We start from the raw sequence: 21,387 nt of genomic DNA, 5'->3' as shown, positions 1-21,387 counted from the left end.
GGACTCCACTAGTCACAGGCCTCCAACTAGATTCTGCCCCATTGACTACAACTCTCTGACTTCTTCCTTTCAACCAGTTCTTGATCCACCTCACTGCCTGATCATCAAACCCATACTTGATCAACTTATCTACAAGGATGCTGTGGGAGACGGTGCCAGATGCTTTACTGAAATCAAGATAGACCACATCTACCGCTCTACCATCATCTATCCACCTAGTAATTTCCTCATAGAAGGCTATGAGGTTAGTCAAACATGACTTACCCTTGGTAAAACCATGTTGACTGCTCTTGATGACCCCCATGTCCTTGATATGCCTAGAGATAGTGCCAAGGACAAGTTGTTCCATCACCTTTCCAGGGATGGAGGTGAGGCTGACCTGTCTATAGTTACCCGGGTCCTCCTTCTTGCCCTTCTTGTAGACTGGAGTGACATTTGCTATCCTCCAGTCCTCAGGCACCTCTCCTGTTACCCATGACTTACCGAAGATTATGGAGAGTGGCCTAGCAATGACCTCCGCCAGCTCCCTCAGCACCCTTGGATGCATTTCATCTGGACCCATCGATTTATGTATGTTCAGATTACTCAACTGATCCCTAACCCAATCCTCATCTACCTGGGTAAACTCCTCCTTTTTTTGAATGCTTTATTTTCATTCATTTTCAGACAACTCTCAGGTTGTCACAGAACTGTATGTATTTATTGTGGCATTTAGAAGTATGTACATGATTTGCAGATGCTCTACGGGACTGTAACCAAACTTGGCTGTGTCAGTTTTAACATACACACACAACAAAACCACATTGGCTCTGAACAGAACTCTGCCTAATAAACTCTCTACATTCTCCTTCTACATAAACACTTTAATGTCCTTACTAATTAGAAACAGAAGTCTTTCTTTCAAAGTTCCTGTGATAGCCATCAGGCCAAAGAATGAGGCACATGCAATAACTGAGTGGTGTTAGAATAATACTGCCAGGGATCTGAAGTTTATTTTGTGTGTATGTATCTGTGTGTATGTATATATAATTTGTATTTATATATATAAGTTAAAGAAGCATAATCAGTAAAGCTTTCTGGAATATCTAATGTGGTACACTTACAGTTGATGCATTTCTGTATGTATTTCACATGGCATATCACTGACCTTAAACTTCAGTGAGTATTTGCTTGCCCTTAGGTCTTAATGTGTTTCAGTTTGAACAGATTTTGAAGCTGCTGTATGAATTGGGAACAGCACTGTGGTTTACTGAAATAAAAATACGAGAACAATCTGTTACTAATTATATAAATCTTCCCACAAGAAGTCCTTCAGGTTGGCCGTATGTTACAAGTATATATGAGTACCTAGCACTAAGACAATATTTGAACATGAAATATTTAAAATAACTGCGGCCTATTTAACTCTGGACAAATGGGGAGTAATTTAACTACAGATAATTTAATTACTGATAATTTATTGACAGATAAATAGGCATAAGTTGAGGACATGGTTTGACTATAGCAGTCCAGTTACTTAAGAATTTCTTGACGAAAATGGCTCATCTGCTGTGCCAATGAACAAATAAAATTTCAAATTTTCCTTTGATTATAGATCACCACAAACTAACTTTCTGTGCACTGATATAACTTTCGTTGCAGACTGATAGGTGGTACAGAAGCCAGGAAAGAGGATGGAGTGAAGGCAGATGGTAAAGAAGAAAGCCTTCTCTTGCATTAAAGAGTGTGTTTACAAGTTACAGTGACTATGGGGGTAATGAACAAGCAGAAGTTTCATCTCCTTAGTAGACCCATATCTTGAGGCTGTAAAGTTACGGGATAATAGTGTTTCAATTAGTTGCTTCAGTACACCCATGGGAGCTTCTTTCAGAATCCTGTTTTCCTCCACTGTGCCCAGCACTGATGTGAAAGGGATGATTCGGTTACCTTCCTTTCTCTTGACTATAGTCATATGCGTGAATAAGCTATGTCTGAAGGCAGCAGGTTCTTAACATATTGTTGTTTTTTTTGCAGGTTGTCTGTCTTCCCCATCTTCTCATCATGCTTTAGGGAGAAAGTATTTCAAATGTATTCTGTAGACTAGGACTGTATTTTTCTCTCCCTTTTTTGACTGTGTAATTAAATGCTAGTTGTGTTATCACAACTCAGTATAAGGTTTTCTTAGTCTGGATTGTGGTACGTGTAGTAATATAAAGGCTTGAAATTGAGCTAGCTGTGAAGTTGCCACCCTCACAAGATTCTGAGTTCAGTTTCCCCTTCTACCCCTGTATTTTATGTGATCTTGGATAAAATAGTTTCATTTTTCTTCCCCTCCTCCCTCCAGGCAATGAGGACTGACTGCTTTGCTTTTCATCTGATACTGTGTGTGTGCGCGCGCGTGTGTGTGTGCACGCGCAGAGCACTTAAACATGAGTTAGGCTTTATTGTTACTGAAGTGCTAGGACAACTGTGTTTGTACAGCCCCTAGCAGACCATTTGGGACTTCTAAACACCGATAGTACAGTTTACTATGGAACAGAGGGAGCATGTGTACTCTGATGGTGTTTTAGATAATTATCTGCATAGCTGATTGGGAAGAATTCCAATTAGCTACAACACACAAATGAAAAAGCATGACACTTTGACAAGGAAACCTTAATTTAGTTGATTAATCTGCAGGATGGATGTTGATTGTAATTTCTGAAGGAAGCAAAAAAGGTCAATACTTATACTAGAATTTGTACTGTGTTAAGATAATTACGTTGCGGTATATTTTTCTTTTAAAAAGGTCTTTTGATAGCAAGATAATGTTATTTTCTGCAAAAACTGTCTTACACTGAGGCTGAAGTATCATAATTAGCAAAGTCAGTTCAAAAACTCATGCTAGATAGAAGTCATTGGACCAAAAACTATATATGGTACTGGTGTTGAGACATGGAACTATAACTGTGGTAGAACTTGTAATTTTTTTCTCATTTTTAAGAAATCAAGCTTTATTTTCCAATCAGCTTCTAACTCTCCACTGTTATTTAAATAAACATTCTCTGCAGACTACTATAGGGTTAAGCATTTCTTGGAAGTCTCTGGTTAAAGCAGAATAATGGCTGCTGCTTTTTTGTGGTGTCTTTTTTTTTTTTTTTTTTCTTGGATTGATTCTATTTGCCATTTGTCCCTGGCTCTAATGCAGAACTGGAGGGAGAACCTCATGTGTCTAATGGTAGTCAGCAAAGTAAAGCCAGTGTGTTATGAGAGATACTTTTTTGTTCTACCTGCATAGATGAAGCCAAAGAAATTGTATTGTGCAAGTAGAACCTACAATAGCATGTATCCTTTTCCATCTGTACTGTTTTTCTAAATTATTCACTTTTTTGTTCATATCTATCACTTGAGCAATGGGAACTGAACCTAGATTTTCTGAAATTAAAGTGTTATTTACCACTTGCTTGGCATTTACAGTAGAAGTAGTACCATCTATTGCCTCAGGTTTGCAGTTGCAGTACAGTTAAGGCTCAAACACATAACTGAGTCACCCTGGACCAGCTTAGCCACAGAAAATGAAACCGAGACACAGACCTGGTAAATTCATGGGCCTATAAATCAGTAAAAGGAATTTTAATTTTTTTTTTTAATGCCCAGTGCCTGATCATATCAGCTGTGGCAGAACAGTTTTGTACTTAGCTGCTTCCCTTGCATGGCGTTTTCCTGTGCGGGACTGTTGTTGTCCAGGGCAGGTGTTTCTCTGCAGTGCTGATACTTGGCATGCCAGAACAGAAGTTCTACTGCAGAGTGCTGTAATGCAGCTTGCTCTTGACCTAACAGTTCACTTGGCTAGTGTTAGATGTCATGATCTATTGTCCCTCTTTTGAACCCTCTCTCACTGATGAGTGAGCTCTCATGGGCTTCAGTCATGGTTTAATTGCTGCTTTCTGTAAGGCTTTCAAGAATCCATTCACCTTTCTCTCCATCACTTCTTGTCTAATCAGACTGAAAGACTGAATGAGGACTGGGATGGGCTGTGTCTCATTTGTACAGGTAGCAGTTGAATTAACAAAGCCAATGTGTGGTACCAGGGTGACACTGCTATTTCAGATCTGATTGGTCTATTCAAAAGCATGGCCATCTTTGGGCAGACTGACCAAATGATGCTCATGAACATCCACCTAACCTTGTGAACACTTCTCCCTGGGTGACTGTAGTTTGGATTCTGCAGAGAAGGTTTCTGCTCTGACTTGGCCCTTAAACATGCTTCTCTTCCGTGATGCTAGACTACAGTCAGGTAAGGTGATATATACGCCTTTCAGTGTAAAGTAGTCTTTTCTGTCATTTGGTGTTAATTTTAGTACCCCCAGTAAAAATCCCTGTAGCCTGGTTCACTTTGCAATTGTGTATCCTTTTCATTCCAATAACCAAGGGTTTTGAGTATGTTTTTGTTAGTGCAAAATATTATGCTATCTGATATTGAGCATATATTTGATCCTGTGCTAAGGTGCTAGTAACGGAAAGAGTTCCCAGAGCCGTGATGTCTGGATTTAGAGGTGAGGTTTTTTCATTCAGATTTGATCACATCAATTTTCTTATATGGCTGCATTTATAACATAGCATGGTCAACTATAGGTCATGTAGCAGAGAAGATTACCATACTATAACTGGTTTATTTAAGGATAGGTAATTTAAAGGGAAAATGGAGTTGATTCCCCATGCTTCCTTCTACAGGATGTAAAAATATTCTTATGTAATAATTAGGTGCCTCAGCTCACTTTTCATATAAGCAATAAAAATGAAAAAAAAATTTTGCTGTTTTTTCAAACTTCTTTTTCTCATTAACAGTGCAGATAGGCAAAAGGAAATTAACATTTTGCTGAACAACAAATAACACTAAATATTTTTGAGGTCTCAGCTGAGACAGTGGGTGACCAGCTACCTGTCTGTGCTCAGTCTTGTCTCCACAGCCTGAGGTGCGTAATTCCATTGTGAAGGCTATGTGGCATTTTCAGCACTACAAAAGCACTGTATCAGGTGAAAATCAGCAAAATAACCTTTATCCTGCCCTTCATAAAGTGTTCTGTCTTCCTTTGCTTGTAGAACTTGAATGTTTCTATTAAACATGCAGCCCTCTGTTATAATTAGATGTTTTTATATGATCCCTGGGTCATACATTCATGGAACATGATTCTAGTTATATGGACAGTGATAGCAGCTGTTGTGCTGCCAGCAAGCTCTTCTGCTAGAGACACACCCATGTCTCAGAGCAAGCAAAGCCAACATGCTTCATTACCACAGACAGCAAAGAAAATACTTTCTCTTTTATTAATTCAATGACATTCCATAAATGAAGGACAAGGTTAAAGTGAAAACTGAGTTAAAAGAAGTATTCAAGGGAGAAAGGAAGCTGGTGCCAGGAATGCTTAAATAACCTTTATCTGCCTCAGTGTTTGTACCCAAGTAGCCTTTTAGCTGCTTAAGCAAAATGCTGTATTTGTTGCTTGCCATTCTGTCACTTAGAGAAGTATTTAGTCCCACATTCACATGCTGTGATACAGTAATAGGAGTTGTATGCCACTGATAAATCAATGTGGGAAGAGTATCCCACCAAGAAAAGGTTTGAACTTCTCTCTTCCTTTGGGACGAAATGAAGAACTGCAGAAACAAATCTGGTTTCTATAGATTTCTACTTAATGATTTATACAAACTTTGACTTTTTTAGTTGCAAAATTTGTAGGAGTAGCCTTCCAACTATGTTTTCCAACAAAAGCCAATCCCTCAGATTAGGTAGCGTCCTCTATCTAGCCACCTGTCGTCTCTTAACTCTGAATTGTCCATTCCTCTTTCAACTTAGTTTGAAATCTGTTAATAAATTTATAAGTTACACAAGACATGATCCTGCATGCACAAAAAAATTACTTCTACACTGTGACTGTTACAGTCCCATTTTCTTTGGGAACTAGCTGATTAACTCAAAACAGAGAGAACTCCTTGAGTTGTCAGGAGATGTTTTGTAGCCAAGGGCTAGACTTTGTCATATGGCTTGGCAAAGTAGTGATCTCAGATACCAATTTAATGACTGAGCCATGTCAATTTCTTTGTCTGAAGGCTGGCTTTTGTAAGATAGGCATGGTGGTGTATAAAAAAAACCCCTGTGTGTTTGTAGTGGAAATAGGTTGGTATCCTGTAACACAGACTCATTGGAAAACAGAGAACTTTGGCATCTGACAAGCTGTCCCTCCCACTTCATGGTGGGCTGATAGATGCTTGTATCACAGTTTGTAGTATTTGCCTTTCTTATCCTCAAACAACTCTATCTTACCATGCAAGATATTTTCAGAACTTCCCTGCTGTTACCAGAATATTTTGTTAATAATTAATAGACTTTTCAAAGTTACAAGCTTTTTTATCAGCTGTGTCCAAGTGAGAATCTGTTGGTCTTGGTGTTAGAGAGGAAGAGGTAAAGTATTAACATAAAAATTTGCATAATCCACTAATATACACCATCCTAACAGGGCACACAGATTTCTTCCCTATAGTGAGGCCTGCAAGTATCATCCCATTTCTGTTCTGCACTTCTGGTTCTGTTCCTCTGGACAGTAACTGACTCTGGACCCAGACTTTTCTGCCTAGTTCTCCATCAAAGTTAATCCTCTTTTTCCTCTTGTGTGTCCCACCACATACTCATCCCCATCTCTTTCTCTTGACCGTAGCAATGCTTCCATGCCTAGAGCTCTGTTGCTGTAACAAAACAAGTGCGCTAATGACTGAGATATAACTGCACACTTTTGGTACCTGCAGTGAGCACAGGCAATCACTTGTGAAAATGGCACAGTAAAGACCTTGCTTGATTCTCTTACAGTTGAGGTTGCTGCTCTACAAAAATGCCTCAGCTAGGACCTCAGACAGCAAAGCTGAAAGAGTAACAAAATGTGTTATAAACATCTATTACAAACTCCACACAAATGTCTGGGTTGTTCCCCGTGCTAGAGATGTGAGTTAACAGGGGTGCCAGCTCTCTGAATTTCCAGACCTGTTTTGAATGAGAATAACCTGATTTACAAGGGCAGAACCATGTGAGAAAAACTTGCTTGCTGGTCCTGACAAGAATGTCCATCATGCTGGTGGAGGGACATTGTTTTCAGGAGTCAGAGAAAGCCTCTCCCCAGAGCCGGTGACTCGTAATCTTCCCTAAAGCTCAGATGAGGCTGCTCAGTGGAGCCAAGGAATTGTTTGCTGCCTGTTCCTGTATCTATGAATGCCCAGTAACTGGCTGATCTGCAGAAACTCATACAATTGAAGACCTTTCCAAGTTGCCTGCCTACATCATTCTTTGGAAATATGTCTAGATGTTATTCAATAACCTTTTCAACAACCACACATCTTTATGTTTTGGGGTTTTCAGGGTTCTTACCCTCAGGGGGTATAGCTTCTGCTCTTGTGATCTGCTGTGTCTCTGCACTGCCCCACTGACTGCTCTGTATGCAGATATGGAGCTTCCTCTGTTAATAGCTACTTGTTAAGGAAGACACTGTTGCATAACAAAGAGTTGCTAGTATTCCTGGTCTTACATTATCAATCATAGTAACTTAGTTGTTGCTGTCTCATTTATGGCTTAAATGTTACCTAGGAATTACCCTTTTTTAACACTGGACAATTGCCTCAGGAAAATGTTAACATCCTTAGTGTAAAACTTAAGAGTTCTGGAGAAAAGCATGAACTCACACAGTAGAACAGGAACTCAAAGCCAAAATACCTAGGTGCTTTTACAAACTCTGGAATGGATTTATCATGGCTAGATCACTTAGTTTCTTGGATGCTCCATTTCCCTTTACCTTTTGTCTGTTTAGGTCATAATTTCTATGAGGAGTGTGGTCCCATATTACATATGTTATCTGACTTTAAGCCTCTGCCATAATACAATTAAATAATGCTCTTTAGGGTCTGCAAATAAGTCAAAGTCTGTAAGTGTCTAATGGCACTCCTCCTTCAGCGATACATCTGGAGTGATCAGAGAAAAGCAAAGCTGACTTAAGATACAAGACAGAAGTATCAGTGCCTGCTCATCAGTCCATCATTCTTGCCTACATAGCTGCAAATGATACAAAGCATTCTTACTGCTGCATCCTTCAGGGTGAGTAAACGCACACCTTGGAATAACAGTTTTGGCCCCCTTGGAGGCCAGCTCCCTGTGAAGTCATTTATTAAAAAAGAGAGGGCTCTGGTACAGGTCTGCCCTACCTCGGCATGTTAGAAAATGGGACAAGTTGGTTTGGCGGAGTCACGGTTACTTGTTACCATTTTTAATTAAACAGGCAGAGTTCATTATTACAATGCAGTAGGGAGAAATATGGAAATTAAATAGGCTCATAGTAATTAACAGGTTAATGGCTGTTTAAAATAAAATTGCTGTGTCACTAATTCATGTGTTACCTCAAGGTTATAGTGTTTTGATGCAGTTGTAATTCAGAGCAAAAGTTTTGTCTTGTGTAACAACCTAGTTATGTCACTTACCACTGAAAAGTAAGATAATGGTACTATCTGACGTGTGAACAATATGCTAGTGAACAAGTGTGTAGAAAGCCGATACAAAGTGTGAAAATGTAAATCAGGTGCCTGCCAAGCCAGGACATGTGTGAAACAAATGTTATCGCAGTGGTGCTGACAGGTGTTAGCAACAGCCAGCACATGGGTTTGCTGCTAGTGCTCTTTATTACATCTTTCTATTAAGTTAATCTCAGCTCTCATTCTTCCATTTGAAAAGCTATCCTTTTATATATATATATTTTTTATTTTTTTTTTTAAATAACAACAGATAAGTAATGTGATGCTGTGATGTGATGCTGTGACTCATTGTGGACTAGTTCAGGTCCTGCAGGCCCTGGAAAGGGCTGGAGGGTCCTGCTTTCCTGCCTACCTGTGGCTCCCTGTATAAACCTTGAGAGTTTACCTGTCCTCAGCAGCACAGATAGAAAGCACTGAAGGTGACTGTGGAAATGAAGTACAAGTTGTGTTAGGTCTGCAGATCTTGTGTTGACCCTTTTGAGATGCACAGCTTCTCTATCAAGAAGCAAAAAGCCACATGATGAGGCACAGAGGAATGAGTTATCGGAAATTTTGGGGAGAGGGTGGGAAAAGGCATTGAGATATTTAAAACCTCAGTCCAATACATACATTTAGAGCAATGCAGAAGGAACCCTGGAAGCTAGACTGGGAGCAGGACACAGGGGCAAGCTGATGGAGGGATCTAAAGGTAGCCTGTTGGTTCCCATGGAGGTGAAACACCAGGTTGCTTCTTTTTGTGCGTGAGCAGGACTGTGTCCCCAAAGGACACCTTTATGTACAAACATGAGACTTAATGCTTATTGTCCCTGAGCCCGTTGCTGTGTCATCTGACTCGGTATGAAATAACAGAATTGTTCCTGGAAGACAGGAGACGCTTTGGCATTGTCCATGTCTGTCACCCAGTGAAATGTGAGGTAAAAGCAGTTAAGATACAGTGCTACCAGAGAGTGGCAGGCCCTCTATATCTGAAGTTGAGGAAGAAACCACCTGTGACAGTTTAAAATGAGAAATGAAAGCCATTTGTAGGCTCTGCAGTCAGGCTTTTACTGAGCATGCCCAGAGGGCTGGCTCTGGAGAGCCCTTCAGAAGGGCTGCATTTTAAATGCTCTTTTGCAGTGCTGAGGTGGAACATCTATGTTGTCCACTTTTTTTTTTCCTACCAGGTGGTTCATGATAAGGGATTTCTGATATCAAGGTGCTGAGACCTAAAGACACACAAGGATCTTTACTGTGTGAGCATCTTCCTGGAGCTTGCTGAACCTGCCCAGAGCTGGTACAGTGCACACAGAGCAGGACATGCCTGACATGAAGGCTGAGATGGGCAGTTTGGGTACTTGGTTAGGGAAAAAAGTCTCCGTAGGAAAAGAGGATGAAAGGATCTTTGAAACTGTGCAGCAGAGGCTGTGCAATCTTTAGGGATTATATATCTGCAAGTAGATCTCATAATTTACCTTTCTTTTTGTTACTCACCTTTTCATCAACAACTTGGTAACCGGTGGGAGCAGACTGGTAGGTGTGACAGGAGTGTGTTGCAGGTGATACAAGATGCCTGTGGTGCAAATGATGGAGCAGCTGCCTGAAACCTGCACACTTACAACGGAAGATAAGGTGAGAGTCTGTCCAAGTGGTTGAGCAAATACAGAGTGGGTTAGCACCAGCTTCTTTCAGGCACCTTTAAAGAGCTCAGGAAATTGGATTTAGATAATCTCAGCACAGAGGTAACAAATCCTGCTCTAGTGTTTTCTTCCATTGTGTTGGCAATATGATTTTGTGACCAGTTTTAACTGTGTCTACACAAAACAAAGGTGTGCTACACCTTTGCAAGATCAGTAGACTTTCCATGTACTAAGCAGCTGTATGTTGCACTCACAGTGGCTTGACAGAAGAGGGCTGGCTGTGTGTCACGAGCCAATGTGGTTTGTGGTCTTCTGAATTTTGGACTAGGGCTTTTCAGTTATCAAGTGTAAGCATTGCAATGAGGGACTTGGAAGTTATTCTTCTGTCTCAAAATGTACATGTTGTAGTGAAAGGTGACAATTTGATAAATAATTCTCTAGAATATTTTTTCAGTTAAGTTTTCTGGCATTTGGCATGGATCAAGATGGTACTGGGCAGGTGTTATCCTGTCCTGTGGGGTTTACCTGGGGAGGAAGAGATCATGCAGGGTAATGCAGGGTCTATCTGGTCAAAATACCTAGGTAGATCATTGTATGACTGGAAAGGGACTGAGGGATATCTAAAAGAAAAATGACATATGCTGCAGCAACTCTGCAACTTGGTTAAGTAGAGTGATTGTTGAACATGTAAGCATATGGCTGTAGGAAAGAGATCCTAGTTATAAACAGCATTAGCAAAATAATTCCACAAATAACTTGTCTGGGTCTTTGGTATCCATTAGAAGTCTGTTGGGCATTTGGAAAACATGTAGAAACAAAAAATAATAGTTAAGAGCTACAAAGGTTGTTTGGATGAGGGATACAAGATTTACTTCATTTCAGTAGGTGGGTATAGCTCTAATAGACAGGTCATGTATTCATAATTGTAGTGCTGCCCCTTTGCTAATTTTAATTATTTACTGTAGCAGGCTGTTACCTTGTTATATTCCCCTAAATTGCCAAAAAAACATAAAATGCAAGCTGATTAACTCTTTTGGTATCCTTGTAACTCAAATGGCAGTAACCTAGAGAGAGTCAACAGCATAAAGGAACACCTTATGAGCCATTCAGATAAGAGCTGCACCAGTTTTTGCCATGTGAGAGTCTAACCCATCATATGGGAATCTTATTTTTTCTAGATGTACTGTAAGGTCTAGTTCCTGTGAATATGTACAAGTGCGTAATTTTACTTGCTGGTTGGTACCATTGCTCTCTTTGTCTCCTGTCCATTTATTCAAACAGAAATAACATTACAAAAGATATTGCTGAATATAAAGCTGTAAACATCTGTGTTGGAAGAGGTATTCAAGTTCTATTCCCCCCTAATTATAAGACCTATCCAAGTCACCTAGAAATGCTCATGGTCACTGTTAAGCCTATTGTGTGATCTGAGGTACAAACACACACACAGAGCTATGTACTCCTTGCTTTTAAATATTCTCAGTTTGCCACAGATTTTGTCTGTGGGCACTGAAAAGGATTGTCTCAAGAGGCAGTTTACATTGGGCGTAATTAGAAAAGGTTACTGTTAGTGTCAAAATAGAGTTGATTATATTGTAGCACAAATAAGGTTTTTCTTATGGCAAGAGCCTCCCAGCATCAGATTTAAAATCCTTAGGCCCTGATCCAGTCTTTCTGTTGCTTTAACTGACGGCTGGAATAGGCCTTCATTGCTCGCATACTGGCCTACTACCTGCTAAATCTTTTTGGCTTCTCCATTTTCTGGCATCTTCTGCAATAGATTAAATGATACAAAAAATGCCTTGGCTTGTAGCTGCAATTTCACATATGGTAAAGTGAGCTCAGCACTCAGTTATGTTTGGGTTTTTTTACTCCATCCTCCCTCCCAGTGACACTTCCAAGAACATAGTTGAAAAATGAAAGTGGAAAATAGGAAAATGTGAAGTGAGTAGTAGAGATTTGAAAGTATGAAAGTCTTAATGCAAGCATGATAAGCCAAGCAGAAAAGCCTCTTCAAACCATCTCTGCAAACTCAGAAGAAAATATGATCCTGGGTTTTGTGCAAAAGATGAAGAATTTGGAATGTTAATGCTCTGAGCTAATTTGGAGGTTTCTGTGCTGGCCTGATACAGAGGCAAGAGCACAAATAAGAAGGATCAAAACCTATTTGTTAGCCAGTGCTCGTTGAAAACACAGAAATTGAGTGAAGCGCTAATAGAGCAAATAGGACAGGAAACATCTGTCATACTGGCACAGTCAGCACTGTAACAGAAAAGGGCCTTACCTTGCAGTCTTTTCTAGGGCAAGCTGAAGAATGTTAAGTTGAATGAAGCAGTTAACATGTTAAAGAGCACATTCCAGCTTTTTGCATCAATGATGACTATGTGGTATTTTAAGCTCATCTTTGATCTACAACTTATTTATAAAGTCCTGAATATTTGGTGGGATTTTTTTAAGCTGTTCTCTTGATAGACTGATACTAAATGTCTTCTTCACTCATATACATTATTGCAGTTCAGCCTCTGAATTAAAAAAAAATTAAAATCTGTTATAATGACCACTATGTATATAAACATTTATCTGTTTTTAAAATGCAGTATTTCTAAAGTTAATGTGTGGGTCTTAAGTGACAGAAAAAGCAGAGTTGCTGCTGAAAGTCAGGCACTGAATTTATAGACATATTGAAGTACAGTGATCACAGTATGCCCAAGTTTGTCAGAAATTCCACTCTTTGGGGTAGTAACAGAAAGGAACTTGCTTGTCAAGACCGTGTGCAGGTGGGATCACCACATCACTTTACACAGGCTTACCAGTTAGCTCGATACGTAGTTACCACTCAACTGAGAGAATGTCAGGACATGCATGTTATTGAGGAAGCTTAAAACAGACACTTATCTGCCTTTGAGCCCCCTCTTAACTTTCTTTTCTTGCATAACTGCTTCTGCTTTATACTACAAGATGACATTACTGGAGCTGAATGTAACAAAATGAGCATCAAGATACAATTTGGAAGAATACAAGAACTTTTCAGATTACACACCTCAAAGAGGAGATAAATACTCCCTAACAAACATCTCTGCTGTGAAGCTTTGTTAAAAGTTTGATGTAATGGACAAATGATTAACCAGTGTTCTGTATCAGAAACCTGTTTGTTTGGCTTGTTCCTACTGGTTTTCTAATCATCTAGGGAAGTGCTCCTAGCTGTTCTGCAAGGCTGACGGAAGAACAGACCTAGGAGGTTTCAGAGATAAAAGCAAATTTCTGGTAGCTGTAAATAAGAAATTTATTATAATGCCTTCACATTATGTTAGAGTTTGAAATATATCCTGTTGTGGGCCCTGTGGGAGATGTGCTTCTGCTGTGCATCTCCCCAGGGATGCCAGGCTCTTCCAAGGTCACACAGTGCTTTCAGTCTTGTTCTGCTGTGTTTTCCTCACTGACATGCAGTGTCAGCACTCTGTCCACAGCAGGGCCTTGCACACACCCGAGGGAGAGGCTTTGCTTCTGCTCTGTGTTGCATGAAATTGAGTGCTTTAATGTACCTTGGTATCTTGGCATACTTCAGACTTGTCTCTGAGACCATTATGGTTGATTCCTTCTTCTTGAATGCGAAGATTAAAGAGGCATGAATATCAGCTGGGCAATTATTTTGAAGAGGAGGGTGCTTCTCTTCTCACTGTGGATTGTGGATACACACAAATGCTTTCTTTAGGGAGAAAAAGAACTGGGTATTTGTGTAGCTGTGGTAGGGCCATTGCCACCAGGGTCCATCTAACAGATGGATTCCCCAGTATAACTACATTAATTGGTGTGGCTGTGGTGAGGATGCAGGCATGCAAGAACTGTATTGTCACCACAGTTCATTCACTTAGTGTCCTAGGAGTATATGCCCCATGTGACAGGAGCTGAGAGGGGAGGGAGAGCCTCCTCAAATCTTCTTTAGTAAGTGTGCCCCTAATAAGGGACTCTAGCTAGGTACTGTGGCTGCAATGGATTTGTGCTTGGGTTGAAATTAACCTTTAACGCTTACAAAAGAATTGGGTAAAGGAATCAAAAGTTTTTTTGATCCATAAACTCACTTGCTCTGTAATACTTACATTTCCTGGAAATCCTTGGCAATGATGTTAGGAAAAAATTTACTTGCTGGAAGAGTGGTTAGGCATTGGAACAGGCTGCCCAGAGGAGTGGTGGAGTCACCATCCCTGGAGCTGCTAAAAAAATGTGTGGATGCAACACTTCAGGACATGGTGTAGTTGGCATGGTGGTGTTGGGCTGATGGTAGGACTTGATGATCTTAGAGGTCCTTTCCAACCTTAATGATTCTGTGATGACTGGGATTTCTTGAAATAGAATCTTATCTGCCTCAATATTTGCTTTTGCTGGAATAGTATTATATAAGTACATTCTGGGACCATGACATCTTAATTACTAAAGAAAAAATGAAATTGGACTGGTGCTTTTTGAACCATCATTTTTATCCGCATGTTCCCAGTTGTTAGTATAACATGGCTTATACAGTGTGAGTTTTATTCATTTTCATGAGAAGGATGGGCTCAAGTCCAGTGATTTGTGAGACTTAGCATGACTTTTGCATACAAATGTTTGACATGAGGTGTGGGGGAATGAGGTTGATCTTCCCTGGCCTAGGAGTGTGGATCTATAGGGGAAGGCTGGGGCGATTACAGGAACCATAAGTAATTAACTGCTTAGCAAATAAGGGAGAGGGGGATTCCTCATTCCAATACCCTGATATAAACTCATATAAAGCTTATCCAGGTTCTTACACAGGGAGAAGAAACTGAATCATCAGTACCCATACAACAACATTTTCTTGCCATTTTAGAAACTGGATTTTGCCACCTTTACCTGCCACCAAACCGAGTAATAAATCCCGGGAGCCAGTAAGTCAGCTCATGTGACAAGGACACTAAGATTTGTGTGTTGTTCTGCATCTGGCCACTAAATGTTTAACAGAGATTTTAGGTAAAAGATAACCTATAGGTAGCAAGGCTGACTTGTTTCTCTGGAGTCATAGAACTGGAATAGCAGGACGTTTTTGTCACCATTCACTGATCTCATTTGCATGTGGAACTAATTTGCATGCCATTGACATTTGGGGAGAGTGCTGGGAAGCATCTGGGAGGATCTGCACTCAATGCAGAACAGATCTTTGGCTGCAGTTGGATAGGAACAAAATTAGCTTGGCCTGTGGGAAGAACTGACAAATGAAACTTGCCTTCATGAAATGTCTCAGTTGTACATTTTTGTTTGAGAAGATGCAGCAGTGCATTATAAGTAAGGCATAGATGTTAGGTATTGGTAGGACAGAGAATTTCATTGCACATCACATTCTGGGCCATATAGCTAACTATTGTCTTTGGAAAGGTTTTGGGGTTTCACTTTTTCCCCCTCTTCAAAACACTTTTCTGGTTTATTGAAAGACTGTAGAGTCCAAAGTTTTGTTCCTTACTGTGCCAACATGGTTTGTGACCGTGTATGAAAGATTTTTTCAAAGATAGCCTGTGGTTTTGAAATACACCAGCTACACACTTGTCAGCAAAATTGTTTTATTAAGTGCAGGAGCCAGGATAACTTGTCTGGTGTTTACCAGGACCAGTTTGGTGGAATGAGTATTCAAGGTGGTGAACTGTGGCTGGAGTTGAATGTACGTGGACACTCTCAAACCTGATGTTTTGCTTGGGGTGAATCTTAATGAAACTTGTATGTTTCATGATGGATTAATTCAGACATTAAGTAACTGGAAAAAAATAACCCCTGAAACATATGCTTATGTTCCTGTTCCTCAAATTCTTGTAATAGCAGCATGCTTACCAAAAAAAGAGTCCTGGATTCTGACTGAACACACGGTCATTTAAGCTTCTCCAGGACACTTAGCTTCCCTGTGGCTCAGTTAAAGACTAGGATTTGGGATGTCTGTGAGTGAAGGAGGAGGCCCATGTTGCATGTAACCTAAGAGGACTTGAAGCAATTGGTGAAGCTGGACCAGAGAGGGGATGTTAGTATTAAATAACAGTATTTGTTAAATCATTCTTTTTTAAAAAGTGTTTTTCAAATAGAATACCAGGATAATTATTTAATTTATTTCTGTAATTACTTTAATTTCTAGACTGGCATGGAAATTTTATGAAATCTTAGTTAGGGAAAGACTACTGTCTTAGCCAACAGAGCAGCACCTTTTAGGCCTGCACCTGGGGTGAATATGTTGAAGTATTTTCAACACAGTCAAACAGTAAATGTAATTGCTCAGTTTGTGCAGTTGTGATGCAAGTGTTCTTGGGAAGAAATACCCAGTTCTGGATTGGATGGGCCTTCCTATGCGATTTTGCTCAACTTTTAGATCTTTCTATGCCTCAGGTGCATCTTTTCAAGAGGGTGATAATTTTCCTACCTTTGTTCATGTGGCTGTTCTGTTTGGATCATACATTATCACAGGCAAAACTGTGTCTTTCCTAGTCATTATGTGTATAACAACTGGCACTTTATATCTTCATAGGTGATATTGTCATACAGAGCTCAGTCCTATTAAGAGTTATAAAGAATTTCCATTCATGTGAGCCAGAACTGAGCCACAGTAGAACCAAGGAAAAGGCTGGATTGCATGAGGTGGAGGGTGCCTTGGCCTCATGCTAGTGTCACCCAGAGAAATACTAAGTGTCTGCAGCATGAGGCTGGGCATTCTGTAAGCCTCCAAGGTTTTCCTTTTTCATGTGGGAAAATTTCATATTCAGGATGAGCTTTAAATTCTACATTTAGTTCAGGTACCTGGAATGTTTTATTTACATTGCATGTAGTAGCTGTACAGTGAGGTTGTAAGGGACTTAAGGGTGGGAGAGGAAGAAATACATCTATTGAAAAATTTTTCTCCATTTCTACAAAGAAGCTGATGCCCAGTGGCTGACATGACCTATGCAGGGAATACTTGCATAAATGATAAATGCATATATATGAGCAGTGCCCCTAACTAAGTTGATTTCTACTAAGAAATGCCCAACTAAGGTGTTCTTTGCTAAGAAATGTATAGCAATATGCTTAACTGCTAAATCCATTGCAAAATAATGACTTACCATTTTGTCCTTGTATTTTTTTAAACATGGATGCATGTTCTTTATATGTAGGAATACATAAACTCACATACTATTTTAAGCATGTGATCAATACACACCAGCTTACAAATCAATTCAAACTGAAGTGAGATAGATGGCATCAAGCTTGAAGGAACATTGATCCCTCAAGCCTGATATTACATGCGATTGTTATTAGGATGTGGATTTCATACTTTGTGCCTTATGGGTTCTTATCTTTTAGATTTAAGCATAAAAAGTCAGTCTTGAAAGGTCCCATTGGTGCCCTTTTACATCAGCTAAGGATCTGGTTGAGAGGACATGTTGGAATCCTAACTTGTACAAATCCTGCTATAAGTGTTAATGTCAGTTCCTGTATTCCTGTGGTGACTAACTTCGATTTTCACAGTTCACTGTAACTGAAATTTAGTTCACTGTTAACCCAAAGTCCCTTGTGAAAAACTTTTCACAAGGAGTTTACTGAAGTTTGAAAGATACACAAGCACTTAGAAATAGTAGGTAAATCCCTCATTGCATTTGAAAATCCCATTTAGTGCTTAGTCCCTGTTGACTTTTATGGGAACTGAGCTTGTTTGTGTTTTGAAAAATCCTACAGATATTCTGTGCATCTTTATCTAGTTAAAATGCTGACTGTTGACAGTTTTCAAAGTATCTTCTGACATCTAGCAAACTGTAGAGTTGATTTCTGTTCCTGTCCTGGATTTCAGTGACTGTTAGCATGGCCCTGTTTACAGGGTACAACTTAATCTTTTGTTTGGCATAAAGATTACCTTCTGGCAATTTCCAGTTGATTGATTTCAATTGATTTTAGGTATTGGATTAATCTCCCAAGGGAGGCGCTAGATTCCCCTACATTGGACAGTTTTAAGACTCAGCTTGACAGGTGTCATTTTTACCTAGAATGTTGGACCAGATGATCCTTGAGGTCCCTTCCAACCTGGCATTCTATGATGATTGTTGGTATGACTTGTTATTTATCTTGCTTTTATGATATTTCTCACGCTGTGTTTTAGGGTGTGTCAGCTGCAAAGGACAGAAAGGATTTCTGTGCCTGGAGGTTAAAGGCATACAACAAAAAACTGTATTTACTGGCTCCTATTGCAATGAGCAAATTTTCACAAAACCAGAGTCTGACCTTCAGAGTTGACACTGTATTTAGCAGCACTGTATTTAATGTGCTTGTAATTCATTTGAAGGCTTCACCGATTTTCATGTATTTTAGCTTTTACTGTCTGACACATTCACATAACTGAGGGATTCTGCAAAAGCAATCCAAATCATGACTGAAAAGGAAAAGATGCAGAGTCAAAAGCCTTGCCCCCTATTCACTGTCCAGAGGAAATATGTAAGAATGGGGATATCAGGTATCTGCCTAGGCTAAGAGGTTAGTGATTTTTAGAAAGAGTATCAGCCAGCTTGCACATGTGAAAAGTGTCCCTCTTTTAAAGGTCAAGTAAATAAGTAGAAATGCAGAGTGAATTTTACCTTATGAAGTGTTGGTAGTGAAGAAACTGACAGATCATGAAAGTCATCTAGCAAAATTGATTCGGATTTGAGTAACTTCTAGAAGTTAGTTTGTTCATTAAATGCTGGCAAGAAGCAGTAGGCATGGCTTTTTGTCTTGCTGCAGTGATACTCTGCAAGCTTAGGTAGCCAAGACAGGAAGGATAACAGCAGCTGAGACTGGCTGCTTGGCAAAAGAGGTTGGATGAATTTGAGCTCTCTGGATAAAGAACAGCTTTGAGATGGCAAAGCTTCAGTACGAAACTGAAAGTCACAAAAACTGCAAACAGGGAGATGTTGCCTCATGTCCTACTAGCCTTCTGAACAGGGAGAAGGTCCAAAGGCCTTGGAGCAAGACAGAAAAGGTCCTGTGTCTGTGCTGGGTCTATCAATTGTCCCTCCAGCCTATTATTCTCCTTGGCCTCTTGGCGAAGATTGTCATATCTTTTCCTGTCTGTTTAATATCTGATAGGCCTTTACTGTGAGGGCTTGCTATTAAATAGTTCTGTGGAGCTGGACTATGGCCTGTGAACTTCCTTTGTCTTACAGTAGGAGAACAAGGCAAACAAGCAGAGAAAAAACTACTTCACTGTATATTTTCCCATCCTCCAGCAGTTTGCAGCTCAGAGATGTCCTAAAACAATGGTGTTATCCATGTAGTAAGTGCCTGATGGAATCTAATAGACATCTTAACAGACTCTTCATCTCTTTGAGAAGCTGGGGATACTGTGTGGTAATTAAGAACAGTATCTTTCACTGGCTTCTCACTGGACCTCAGTGTATTGCTGAGCTGCAGTGCACAGGTACAACTGGGTTTTAGAGGCTGTGACAGGAGCAAGCTTGAAAGAGAATTGTATGAAGTGTCTGTCAGAGTCTGCCAAAGACCAGAACCATCTGTGGAAGCTGCCTCTAAAACAAAGGCCAACCTGCCAGGTGGTGCTGTGAAGATTGCGGTCACATAGACTAGACTGTTTGCAGCAGAGCTACTAGTTTATAAACTGACACTTGGCACTGGGCAAGAAGTGAGCCAGTGGTAAGTGAGACAGGGGGAGTGTGGGGGCACTTACACTGTAGGCAAGCCAAAAGGCAGAAACCAGAGGCTGGTGTGCCTGTTACCTGGATAGAAAACTTAAAAATGTGGCAGAGTGGATGGGCGTCACATCATGCAGCGTTGCTGACTGAAATGAGTTATTTGGCTTCAGGGTTGGATGCAACTGTACAAATACAGAAAATTAGTGCTGGAAAAGGAATTCCTGGCAAATTCAAAATTAGCAACTGGGAATGACAATTGTTAGCAGATGTCAGGTTTCCATTTATTTACTTGTTTTCTGGAATGTGTATAGCTTTCATTTTAGTCTTTTTTTTTGTATGTTGGTCTTTCAAATTTTCTCACGTGAGGTGCAGAGAATTTGTATACCAGCTCTTTAAAATGGCAACATTGAGGCATCTGGATGAGATTGTATGATATAAAGGAAATGCTGTATGTTTGCTGCTGCTGTAGATCTTGTTTGTTTACAGAGTGACATGTTATTAAACAACTAAGCTATCAGGCAGAATAATCAGTCTACCCTGTCTGAGCTAGTATGGATCATTGTCATTCACCTATCTGCTTTCTAGAGCCTGCTGATAAAATTAATATCCCTGCAAAAACTAAGTAGCCATTAGACAAGAAGTCTGGGCCCTAACAAGACAAGGGAAAAACTGTTCCCCTCCCCTGGAAGAGATGAGCAAAGACTTGCAATCATTGTACCACTGAGCCTCAGTGGCTCAGTGCTGTGGAGCCATCCTGGCAGCTGTAGTGCAATGGCCAGGACTGTGGGTCTTTCTGCTGATCCTCCACATTTGCAAGGAAAGCATGAAGGGAAAAGGAAAAACTGTATAATTGTGTTTCCAAGATAGTCCTTTCGCTCACAGCTGTTGTGACACAGCTTGGTCCAATGAACATTGCAGAAATGCATATTAGCAGCTGTTTTCCCTATCAAAGCATTTTACTTAGATGAGTGTCAGCTGGCTGAAAACTGTCTCCAGCCATTTGACTTTCCACAGTGGGGGTGTTACTTTTATCACCAATAAAATACAAGAACCTTTGGATGTGATATTACCTGGCTTACTTACATATCCTGGTAAAATTTCCAACAGCTTTTTTGTGACTGTCAGCTTAATTTAAATCTCCTAATTCTTCTGTGCAGGTGTAGGAGAACTCTCAGTCTCTCAGTATGCCTGCCTCAGTTTGCCTCTATGATTCAATTGCTTTTTATCTCTCAGTTTTACAGGCCTGGAGTGGAAAGATTCCCATGGGAAAGGAAAAACTTAGCAAGCTCTGAGCTGGTAATAACCTTGAAATTACAAACACAGGCCAAGTTGATATTCATAACACCAGCTGCTCTCCAGTGTTGAAGAACACAGAGCCCAGCCTAGTCACAATTAGACCTGAAATGGAGACAAAATAAGAAGGAACAGATAAACAGAAGAGCTTGCTTGGTGAGAAAAGGGTCTTCTTGGCTTTTTCCACTGTTTTCCTTTTATTCTCCAATGAGAGATTTTGGAGGTACTGCTAAATAGTTAAATGACAGCAGACAATCCACTTTATTCTAGAAAAGCCTGGTCCCATCTGTGATCAGGGGGACTCCCCTACACTT

At 40.1% G+C, this 21,387-nt stretch overlaps 1 protein-coding gene across 5 annotated transcripts in view; it reads left to right on the top strand.

Moving 5' to 3' along the window:
• SPATS2L (spermatogenesis associated serine rich 2 like) overlaps positions 1-21,387 on the top strand; it is a 155,490-nt gene that overhangs the window by 26,782 nt on the left and 107,321 nt on the right. The window lies entirely within an intron of this gene.

The sequence above is a fragment of the Apus apus genome, chromosome 6 (assembly GCF_020740795.1).
Source record: "Apus apus isolate bApuApu2 chromosome 6, bApuApu2.pri.cur, whole genome shotgun sequence".
Classification (NCBI taxonomy): domain Eukaryota; kingdom Metazoa; phylum Chordata; class Aves; order Apodiformes; family Apodidae; genus Apus; species Apus apus.
Note: the sequence above shows the minus strand (reverse complement) of the source record. Positions and strands in the feature narration are given on the sequence as shown.